We start from the raw sequence: 12475 nt of genomic DNA, 5'->3' as shown, positions 1-12475 counted from the left end.
GGGCTGCTATGACGTGCTGACTCACACGCTGTGTATGTAGGCACGTAGACAAGGTAGTATTATGTGCGATTTTCTTTGCATGCGTTGCGTTGCATGCGTAGGTAAGCCTGTTCGGTTGGCTGGTTCGTATCGTTGCTGGTTCGTGAAGAAGTGCTGCTGGCTAGTTTATGTGAGAGAAAAATACTGTTCCGGCTGAAAATTTACGATCGTTTACGACAAGCCACAGCTAAACGAACAGGCTATCGGGAGGTGTCTCGCACAGCCACTCTAGCAGCTTGGCCTTTCTTCTGGCCTTAGCACATCCACTTGGGAGCAGAGAGCAGACGCTAGGCACTTAGCTTTCTTCAGGCCCAGTTAGACATTACACAGCACGGCCCACGCAACAATCCCACAGACCGCTTATCCCGACTCGCCGCTCGGCGGCATCGCCGTGCGCCCACGGCCGGCTTCCGGATACGGCGACACAACGATGGCGCGGGCGCGCGGCAGCAGCCATCGGCCGGCCTGCCAGGCAGGGTAGGGCCCAACCTACCAGGGGTGCGAGCGCGCGGCTTCCGCCTGGAGGTGACCGCCGGCAGGTGGTAGGGGGCAGCAGCGCGGCCGGGCCGGGGCCTGGACCGGCAGACAGGCACCCGGCTTGGGCGCGGAGCTAGGGCCGACTGACGCTTGGGCGCAGGAACTCGGCAGCCGGGTACGCAGGCAGCAGAGGCCGGGCAAGCAGCGGACGAGCAGCCGAGGCTGTAGCGCTACATGGGTTGTCCGTTTAGGCCATTCATTTTCAGGTGCACGCAATTGATCTTTGGTAACTATGATTGGTACACATGCTAATCTGTTTTTGTGATTTGATGGAGAATGACGTATCGAGGAACCTAAGGTCATCGTCACGCCGGCCTCCGCCAGAGCGCTGAGCTGGGACGACCGGCTCTTGGCCGCAGGAACCCAACAGCCTGGTACACAGCTAGAAGAGGATGGGCAAGACGCTGGACAGCAGCTGAGGCCGGAGTGCCTGATGAGCTGTCTGATTAAACCATTCACTTGCAGGTATACACACCTGCTTTTCTGTTACCCATGGTAGTTAAAAGCTAATTTTGTCTCTATGATTCGGTGGATAACAACACAACGGTGAGGCTAATGATACTTTAGATTGTCACAGCAGTCGCAAGACTCGTATAGAAGCTAGGATAAAGTGTGACGCCTTTACGAGACAACCGATAAAGGCTGGTAGACAAGTAGTTGGAATTAGCAGGGAGGAAGGGAAACCGACATATGGTCGTGACTACAAATGGAGTGGCATGCATTATCCTCTCGGGGTCTCAGATTCTAAAATTCCATATCCGTTTGACTAATCTGTTGCATCATTTCCTTTGCAGTACGTACCTAATTTTTCCCCCATTGATGTTCCAATATAGAAAACTTTTAAAGCCCATGAACAAAGACACACCAAGGAAATAAGCAGGACATGCTTTCTAGGACTCGGTTCCCAGCTCTCTCCCACCGTGTCCGAAGAGCCGAATCGAGGCGGATGAACACAGGAGAAAGGGAGGCGGCGACGGGGACACAGGGCACGCAGCCACCACGGTGGTGTGGGAACGGGGAAAGCAACGCTCTCATGTTGCCACTTTTGGATAGAAAACATATATGTTGGACAATAAGTGGGTGGCTCGTCCTCTACAAGTTAGGAGCTGTATAAACCACCGTTATTAGTAAAAAAATCATTGCCTTTGAACTGCCAGCAGCATTGGCCGTTGTTGGTAGTGCAGCTAGAATGGATCTCCTGATGACCAGACTAAATAATAAGATCTGGCATCAACTAAACATAGGCAATGGTGAGACTGGTAAAGCGCAACCATCATACGTACTAGACATCTCACTTTGATGCTTGGTAAATTTTGGCAGGGCTTTCATGCACAACTTGCCTCCGACGGCAATATATTTATGTCAGGAACCCGACGGGCATCCAATTTCTGGGCAATTGGTTCATGCAGACTGTTGAACGGAAGAAGCAGCAAAACAATCAGGTCAGCGTTCATCGCCCCTACTCCATCATCCTGATTTCCACAATCTCCATGGTGAAACTTTCCTGTTTTCTATTTTTTTCCATTCACCAACCAGAGCACAGCCAAGAGGTACAATCCTCATGTGGATCAAACCACACAAACTTATTACCACATAGGACTCAAGGTGCGAGTGCACGCATTGCATAGATAGTAGTGTAATGTACAAGGCACTGGATACGTCCACAAGGGAGACAATTAGACGTAACACTTTAATCGACTTGAAGCTAGTACACACAGAGCTAAAACAAACAGGGGGGCATACAAATTATTTCTTCGAGCTCAGTAATCGAAAATGGCTGGTGGCAACACAGTACCAAGCTACTCTGGCCGACAGGTAAAGGCCCTAGTTTAGGCACTGCACCTAAGACGAAGACATAAAGATCCTTATCTACTAAACTGGCATAGTGAACTAATGGATACGATGAGCCTAGGGATCTCCAAAGTCCAACACAAGTAAGGACTCATAGGCCAAGTTCATACCACAACGGGACACTACCCACTACATGACACACTTAAAACTGGAACACCGATTATGGCACCAACACGGAGCGCATAGAACAGCATCAGATTTATTGGATGAAGTTGTGTAGCGATAGGTGGTTGATGGTGGAGCCCAAGGACGTAGGCCTACTCATCGCTGCAAATTAGAAATACTTTGTCACCCAACTGATGGAACCAAACAATAAAATAGTATAAGAATGAATAAGCTACCTTGCTCCGGCTTTCTTTGCAGGGAATAGATCCCTACGAGCAGACCTCGGTCTCTTGCCTAGAATAGTTCTGCAAAAAAACTATATAAGCAAATCACCCATACATGGTTCGTACTTCACCCGGGAAGGTGACCATAGTGCACTACATGGGTATGGAAAATGATTTAGATTACTTAGTCCACAATTGTACATACCCATGCTCCTTATGGACATCAGAGGGTACCTCCTTCCCCTTGCTGGATGAGGTTTTGGTATCAGCTACTGTGGTAGGGGCAGGAGGAGGGGTCGAGCCACCTTCTGCATTGTTAGGAACCTCAGGAACGTGTGGCTGGTCGTCTTTTCCAAAGGCAACACTTGATGTCCCAATCTTGTTCATAGCTTTGGGATCCCTAGGATCATGCGGCGAATGTCCGGTAGGACCACAAGCCTCAGCAGACGTTGGATCGGGGAACACCCTCCTAGCTTGGAAGCAGAGCTGCCCAGTCCTAAAGGTTTGCTCACTGATAACCACCTGGAAGACATACCTTCGACCAACAAGGCCGCGAAGGGGTGCAGGCAGCAAAATCTGATTGGATGAGCTTTCTTCAACAAGCTCAGCGGCAGTCTACCGAACAACCTGTTCAGCTACTCCTCCGAAGAGAAATATTTTCACGCAACTAGTGGTATCCTCGATGATCACACTTAGCTTATAGCTTGGGTGGGAAAGAAGAAGACACATCAAGAACAAGTTAGCTACCTTGTCTGGTGGGGAGGGACAGTACCGTTTGAAACAAGGATTACCTGGGAATAACCACTGGTTTAGCCTCATCGTAGTTAGTGCATTCAAAGCCATCGAAAGTAGCCTTCAGTCCCGCTTGCATGTATTGCAACCTTTATACCACCAACCATTGGAAACATCTATTTCTCTTATGATTGCGTTGCAGGTGAAATGAACACCCTACATGGAAGGGCAGACCAAATTTCAGCAACCTGACCTGAGTAGTGCATATAGGTAATTGCTATGAAGGAGGCAATACATTGCTGTCATGGGGATCCAATGCTAGGAGCTCGGCAATAGTTTTCTTGTTGGCACCTGCTTCATCAACAACACCCGCCTCTGCATCATCATCGTCGGGCAGGAACACAACTTCAGAGCCTCTTCCCTGTAAACTAAGGACAAGGCCAACAACCATTTACACACCCTGCAAATCGGTAAAGGCTGAACAGCAGGGGAATCATATTACCTAACATGAAAAGCGTTCATTTCTGGAAGGTCAATGTTCATGTACCATTTAGTGTCATCACCACTCGCACATGTTGTGGCACCTACATTGGCAATGGGCTAGATAGGTTATAATAGGAACTGGGCATAATGCAGAGGATATATGGAAAGGATACGATAAATAGCATGCACCTAAGTATTGCTTCACTTGCACCCCAGCAAAAACCATCACAACGCGTTCATCTTTATCAATGGTTTCAATAAGGATCTGGTCCTCAAATGAGGTTGCATGCTCGCCCCACAATGTAATTTGTAAGAGACGATCGCTGCAAGAGTAGTCACAATAAGTTTATGCTAACCAGAATACTCATAAACTACCACGGAAGCAACCTTAGATCACGTAGCTCCACCACCCAACGCACGCACACACCATTTAGCCCACTAGATCGCACCACCGGATGTATGACTGTAAGTTGTCTGATAACATCTGTTGGGAATCCAAACACCATGTCACCTACGAAGTAAATCCCAGAAAATAGGAAAAGGGAATCTGAATAGGCAAGGCAAGGGCAGTGCATACCTACTAGGCCATGTCTGTTCCTCCTTCTATGGGTTAATTCCTCAAAGTCCACAAAATTGAAAACATAGAAGGGAAGCTGGGTGGCTAGCTCTGTAGGTATCTCCTCTGTGACAGTCCACGGTGTAAAATAGATTGTTTGTGGGTTTAGTACAAGGCTATACTTCCTTGCTTGCCTACTAACTTGGAATTTTTTAATCATATAGGAGCGGCCTTCAACTAAAGAATCAGCAAATTTGCTAAGGTTTTTATGCCTGATGCAAGACGTAATACCCACGCCCTGATGTAGAGTCTCAGATTGCACGGCCACAGTTAAGGGGAAATAGCATATATCCGCATGTAGCAAGGGACATACCTCTTCATCAACCAGAACAAGTTCCATGGCAGCTACACCCTTCCACTTAGGAGTCGAAGATAGTCTCCGCATCCTAGCAACTCTAACCTTGATGGTCCAATTGTGCCTTGTTGGATTAATCTGTGATACCAAGGTGTACTCCATCTGGTGGCGGCCCATCAACAAAAGAAAAAGAAGTGTATCAAATAGAGCACTATAATGCAGGTAAGCTAGGAGACCATAGCCTGCAAATGTGTGGGCCCAACATATATAGGGAAAAAATTACTAGAGCACCCAAAGGACTTCTTTGTAAATAATGTTTTTAGTAAGGTTAGAGGCCAGGTCTGTGCCATCGTCAATCAAAACACGTAGTCCATCTCTAGATGTAACACGTGATATAGCAACATACAACTGGCCATGAGAAAAACTAGGCACGGTAGGTATGGGTCAACGCTATGCAAAGTTTGTCCTTGGCTCTTATTTATAGTCATTTCATAGCACAATCTTACTGGAAATTGGCGTCTGCTAAGAACAAATGGCCATTTAGTGCTTAACACGTGCAACGAAACTCTAGGAAGGAGAACTTTGTTGCCAATGTGAGAGCCAGTTATTATCTGAGCCTCCAATACGCGGTCACCTAAATGGGTTATTATAAGACGTGTACCATTGCAAAGGCCAGCACTCTGGTTAAAATTGCACAGCAACATTACAGGCGAGCCAACCTTAAGCATAAGTTTATGAGAAGGGATGCCCTTGAACTATAGGGAGTTTAGGAATTCAACATGATAAAGTAGGTCTGTGTTGCCATGGTCCTTGGAGGTTTCAACCAAAGAATCAGACCTAAGGTATACCTTTTCATGTCCTGGGATTAAAGAAAGGACGCGGTTATTAATCTCATTGATGGTATCATTTTTTGGAGCAATGATAGACCGTTCCCTTAGGTAGTTTGGGTCTGAGTAGAATGTGTCTAAGTTAGGATAGGTAGGGATAGGTAGATCTTATGATATTATCAATAGGAGAGCCAAGTTTTGGAACCAAGATGTCATGAGGTATCTCAACCAGCTCAGAGTCTCCATCATCAGTATGATTACTACCCATAGCAGTGCCATCCCCAATACTCAACACCTAATCATTAAATGCTCTCACCTGATTAGTTGGCAAACCACTGCAAGACATCCCAAGTAAGCGCATATTGATTGTTAGCTTTAGAATCTTAACATGATTCCACAAATAAGAGTTAGTTATGGATGCATCAATGGTGTCTAACCTGCTGCCGCCCTCGACCATAGGTAGCACTTGGAGGAAATCTCTGCCGAGCACCATGGTCTTACCACCAAACAACCTATTAAAACATGAAGAGTCTGTCTCCCCAAGAATGTCACGCATGCTATGATCTAAAGATTCAAAGCAATGTCGGTGGGTCATAGGCGCCTCATCCCATATGATCAAAGAGATATGCGCTATTAAGTCAGCAAGAAAAGTTCCCCTCTTAATATTGCACATGGACGACTCGTCAATAACTATAGGAATTTTAAACCGGGAATGCGCAGTACGACCTCTATGTAGTAATAGGGAAGCAACTCCAGATGAGGCCACAGCGAGGACGATAAGCTTCTCGGATCGCAGGCGCAAAATAATTGCATTCCAAAGGAATGTCTTGCCGGTGCCACCGCATCCATACACAAAAAAACACTGGCCTAACTTCTCATAGACGGACTGTGTGACAACATCATAAACATTTTTTTGTTCAATGTTCAGCTGACTAACGAGGGTACCATGGATATGCACGAGGTCCTCACAGTCATAGGCTAGTTCCTCAGCTAGAAGCCTATTTGTAACTTTGCTACGCATGCTTCGATCAGGCTCTGGTAAACCATAATCAGTCATTAAACCATCGTTTTTGACAAACAAACCATCCAGTTCAAGCAAAACATAATTTTTTAGGTGATCCTCTGGAACATTATAGGTAGGCAGTTGCACCATCTTTTTTATGTTGTAAAGTATATCATCAGTAAAATATTCATAGAATTCATTGAAGAGGGAGGCTACGTCACAGACAGAGCAAAAAGGACTATAGTAACAAGAAGTTGCCGCATCTGAGCAGCTGATCCCCACATAGATGCTTCCCTAAGGGCCTCACGCCACTCACTATCATCATCAAGAAGACCCATAGCCTGGCACACATCCTTAAATGTTGAATATAGGACACCACTAATAGTTTGGAGGTCTTCGTATGAAGTATCACCCTTGGCAACATTGAGGAGCATACGAAGGTAATACAACTCACCACAACTAGGATTGATATATATAGCCCTACCAATTTTTGTAGGCCCCTTGCGTGGGTGCCATTCCTTGTACTTTTTATTCCAGGCCCACTTTGTTGGGAATTCTATATACGTTAATTCTTGAGCGCATGGGAACTTCCTATTAGCAGAAAACCATTCGGTGAGGGTTGTCTGCATGTAATGATGGTCATGTACAATAGCAGACAAGGGGTGGTTAGCTGGGTACACAACGTTATTCATGAAAGGAAGGTGCACAGCCAGCCTTTCCACCGCAGGGGTCCTATAGTGAATATCAAATTCAAACAAGCACCAGATAGTTTCATGCGAAGATAGATAGCGGCAATCGATGTACTCACGGACCTCATCCACATCCTCAGGCTACCTTTGGGAATCTAATGGCTAGGCACTAAGGCAGCTACTACCAACCTCAACTTGTGAATTGTCCCTAGTAATGTCAGATGCACATGTTTCAATGACAGCCCTAGCACGGTTCGGCCCTTTTGCAATATATTTAAATAGGTACTTGATAAGATGTGTTTTATTACACCATTCAACGTTTATATGTGCTCTAAATCTTTTTAACAACATCATATTATATGGGACAACCCATTCGTTATCAAGTTTAACACCATATCGCTCGATAAAGTGCCCAGTGTCAGGACGGCGCCTATACTGCACAAAGCTATCCTCACCAACAATTGTGTTTTGTTGAGTGCCCTTTGGGAAGAACTTGGAGCACCTGTTGTTTTTCATGCATGGGCAATTCTGATTCAGCTGACCACAAGGGCCATGCACCATGAATTCATCAACAAGACTATAACCTAGTGGGTTAGATGATTTATCCGGTATCTCTGCACATATTATTGAGTCAATAAAAGAAGGACGAGGGTCTTTAGTGTTACCTTCAAGCCAAACCAGGATATGAACGTGGGGCAGGCCACGCTTTTGGAACTCGATGGTGTAGAGTACTGAAACAGGAAATGGGGGTACCAGGATTAGAAAGATGGTAGGCAATCAAATAAGTTATTCCATGGGACACTGTTAGCATGGACGTCCCTAACTGGATGGCAAGGAATAATACATGGGACCACACTTAGACAAATCAGCTACCCAAATGGTTTGTCCTGGTAAATCCATTATGCAGTAAGCATCCACTAGATGCCTAGTGAGGCCTATCTTCCAAATAAGAAACATAGTGATGGAGGGTGGAAATTGGTAGCTATGCCTGCATGTGCCTTCCCAAAATAAGTTCCTTTCTTAACCCAGAAACAAGCTCGTCCACCTTTAGCTTGAAGACTCGACTAACTATATCAGGTCTAGCGTCAGGCCTTTGCCCTAGAACAAATGTAAGGGCATCAGCTATTTCCTACCACTTTTGATTACATGTAAAAGTAATAAACATATCTGGAGGCCCATATGATCGGCAGATGGCCATTGCATCCTGGTAATTCTGAACCATACACCGTTTGCTCCCTATAAAGCTAGCAGGCAAAATAACCTTCTTACCAACGCCACTGCCATCGACATCACCCTTGCAAAGCGCATCCTTGAGGCCCTTGTACACCTCTAACCTTAGGTTCTTATTGTTTTTTAACTATAAACCTAAGCCTATTCTCCTCCACGGATGCGAATGCGTCAACAATATATTGCTGGAATAATTGGTCGCCACGTATCAATGTGATTGCCTCACATCTATGTTGTTGTAATCTATAAGCATAGTACTCAAGCATTGTGACCTCACCTCTAGCTCCAACCCTCAAGGTCGCTGACCTTTTGTACTTAATTCCTATTTTGAAACCCTGGTCCCCATAAGGGAACAAAATCGGGTACTGTAATGCCATATAGATTGCATGTAGGTTGCTAATTCGTTTAAGGCCGCAACCCCTATCCTAAATGATTATATCTAGGCTCTTTTTTTCTCAGAGAAGTCCCCAACTATCAAAGCAGCTATCTTAGACCCTACCGGCGCACTATATTGGGGCGTGTTCTAGGACCTATCATGTAATAGCCTAAGGCGTAATGGCTGACACTGGCTCTGTACCAGTAAGTCCCTACCTACCCTAAATGATTTTACCGATGCATTTGATTCATCAAACATTCATACCAAGCCTTCAACTATCTGTTTGTCAACCTGGTTACCATCGTCAGACTCCCTATGCCTATCAAAAATCGATATTCGATTTTGAACTTTGTTTTCAGTGTAAAAAATATAGAGCTGTGCATAAACTGGGGCCGCACCCTCATCCGTCAGCAAAGATCCAATTCTATGGTGGACCTGGCCATTAATCTTAAACACATATGGACCAAGCCCCTTGTTTACACATGTGTTAATCTTAGCACAAAGCGATGTGAATGCAAACATAGAATTGTATGACCGAACAGATTTAATAAAATATTTGGAAAGAACACCACCATTTGGATTCAACAGCCCATCTAGGAATGGAGGAGGGTCTTTTTGGAAAGGCAAACTGACCTTCCCTCCCTTACAGCAAAGATGGAAACGAATAGCGACTGCGTCACCTGGATATGACCTTTTCACACGCTCTTGGTACCAAAACCGCGCACCACAGTGCTGGCACTCATGTGCTGGAGGCCCGTAATATGAAGTCTTAGTGGAAAGGCAATCTGCACAAGGCACAAGGCATCAGACAACCCAGGAATCTATTTTATCACCACCTAGTACATATGTCTATAGGGTAATCGTAGATTTGTAGGACATATATTGGCACCTGCTTTTTGCTGAGGCCCACCACAATTTCCTGCGTATGGAATCAAAACTTGCACGTTAACATAAGGGGAAAGCAACACAACACCTACGCACACACACCTATACAAACGAGAAGGTACACAACTAACCTTTTTTTCTTTAGCTGTCTTTTAGACCTCGGACGTTGCTGCCTCTCACGTACTGTCCTCTCAACTATAGCTAGAGGCAGAGGGCAGGGAAGACAGCCAGAGCGAGGAATGTCTAATTAGGGATGGGAACAACATAAATGAAAGGGGAACGATAAACAATCAAACACCTAGAACTGAAGCTACACTCTCCCCATGCTGCCTCTTCCTTGGCTTGCTAGAGGAAGCTCCTTCCATGTGCCATCAATGTGTGTCTGTACATGTTCGGAGCACCACAAAAATTACATACTGACGAGATGAAGGTTAGGAGAGGAGAGGACCGACACAAACAAAAGGAAAATAAAATAAGAGAATGGGAAGCTAGATGTATAGCAACAAGGGCACGAACAAGGCTGCAGACACCACTTCCCAGGATCGAGATCATGCGCTAAACACATATAGGCACAGCGGAATGATTTGGTCAGACATGATCACAACACGTGTATATGCACAAAGTGTGCCTGTTGCGTTCATATGCACATGCTAACTAAGTGACCTCAAATTCAAAGCTTTGTCTAGCCACTCGCTACGTTCATAGTTAGGCGTTAATGTTATAAAATCTTTCATTACGATAGGTTCACAGCACAGACCTACCGTGTCGTGCTTCCTATGCAATCTATTCTGGTTATGCCATTATCCGTGCCTGAGAAATGTCACGACATCTATGCTGGTGGTTTTAGTGTAATGAAGGCCAGAAACAACAACACAAGCTACTACAGGGGTGAATTATATGAACTACAAGGAGGGCACTTGCAAGCAATGGGAGGAAGCGATGAATCATCGGGTGGCACACCACATGCTTATATAGGCAAGAGCTGGAGGCTTGGACGAGGCATGGGCACCTCTGCCACCACCAGGTGCAAGGACCTCATCAATGGGAGTGGGGTCCAACCTAAATAAGGTGTGCATGCACGCTTGGATGGCTGTGTGAGTACAAATGTCGATGCATGTTTCTCGAAAAGGGAGCTGTTCTTCATGCACTGATAGCAAGGAGGCCAATCACTAGATGGACCCACCTACTCTCGCCTATGTTGTGCGTTTGAATTTTTTTAACCGAAGGCACATGAAGCTTAGCATGCATGGTGTAAAAGAAGTACTATTTTACCTCCAACAAAGTATTTAGGAGGCACTATTAGGTAGCTACGGTGCACATGTTCATGATAAATCTGAATGGCAAGAACACCTATAATTTTTAAATAGTCTAGGGAACACTCGTGCATGCAGGAAAGTTTACCACATTATCTTGAGCCACCTGTAAATTTTTAACCACGAGTGATGTAAATCCCTGCTAACCGGTAAATTTTCTATAGACAAAGAGGCCCTTGCTATGGTCTCACATGGGCTTGCTGCTACGGTGCATATATTCATGGTAAATCTGGATGGTAAGAGCACCTACACTTTTTATATAGCCTAGAGAGCACTTGTGCATGCATGAAAATTTACCGCAATGGCTAAAAGGACCACAGGCCTCACCTGGGGTTGCTTCCTTCCCTGTAAAAACTGGGTGCCAGTAAGTTCCTCTATATAAAAGGAGAAGGCAGAGTGATGTAAATTCTCATGGTAACTTCCTGCATGCAAAGGACACCTACAATTTTAGATGGTGCTTGCATGCATGCTCAATCAATTTTTCATCTGCTCCATTCAATGCATCCACTTGCTTCAGCCTACCATGGCATGCATGGAGGTACGACTTCATGTGGGTCATGGAGGCACTACTTCATCTAGATCGTAAAATTTCTATCTAACGCACCAACTAAATAGAACATACGTGGACACCCTGGGAGGCTGCCTCGACGGCGTGCCTTCATATTTGCACATGTTCATTTTAAATTTGAATGGTAAGAACACCTACAATTTTTAAATAAGCTAGGGAACACTCATCATGCAGGAAAGTTTACCACATTGTCTTGAGCTACCTGTAATTTTTTAACCACGGATGATGTAAATCCCTGCTGACAGATAAATTTTCTGCAGGCAAAGAGGCCCTTGCTATGGTCTCACCTGGGGTTGCTGCTACGGTGCACATATTCATAGTAAATCTAGATGGTAAGAGCACATACACTTTTTGTATAGCCTATAGAACACTTGTGCATGCATGAAAATTTACCACATTGGCTAAAAAGGACCACAGGCCTCACCTGGGGTTGCTTCCTTCCCTGTAAAAACTGGGTGTCAGTAAGTTCCTCTATGTAAAAGGACAAAGCACTGTGATGTAAATTCCCATAGTAACTTTCTAGTATCTATTGATAGTAAATTCATTAATATAAAGGGAGAATATACATGTGATGTAAATTGCTCCTGTCATAGTAAGTTTTTTTTATGTAAAGGACACGTGAAAGCACAGTGATATAAATCCCCTACCGTAGTAACTTTTTGCATGCAAAGTACACCTACAGGTTATATTGTCCTTGCATGCATG

General features: G+C 45.1%; 2 long non-coding RNA genes across 3 annotated transcripts; one reads left to right on the top strand and one right to left on the bottom strand.

Moving 5' to 3' along the window:
- Positions 1-351: 351 nt before the first annotated feature.
- LOC136498853 (uncharacterized) lies at positions 352-12330 on the top strand. Of its 2 annotated transcripts, XR_010769806.1 has the most exons (4): positions 352-782; positions 852-1041; positions 1897-2018; positions 12031-12330. It is a non-coding gene; the product is annotated as an uncharacterized lncRNA (long non-coding RNA). The 2 variants fall into 2 exon arrangements; XR_010769805.1 differs by having other exon boundaries at positions 352-1041.
- On the bottom strand, positions 2258-3069 carry LOC136499205 (uncharacterized). Its single transcript, XR_010769940.1, has 3 exons — positions 2962-3069; positions 2769-2837; positions 2258-2694 (listed from the first exon to the last, which is right to left on the bottom strand). It is a non-coding gene; the product is annotated as an uncharacterized lncRNA (long non-coding RNA).
- Positions 12331-12475: the final 145 nt, after the last annotated feature.

This window comes from Miscanthus floridulus, chromosome 13 (genome assembly GCF_019320115.1).
Source record: "Miscanthus floridulus cultivar M001 chromosome 13, ASM1932011v1, whole genome shotgun sequence".
Lineage (NCBI taxonomy): Eukaryota > Viridiplantae > Streptophyta > Magnoliopsida > Poales > Poaceae > Miscanthus > Miscanthus floridulus.
This window is presented reverse-complemented; position numbering and strand designations above follow the sequence as displayed.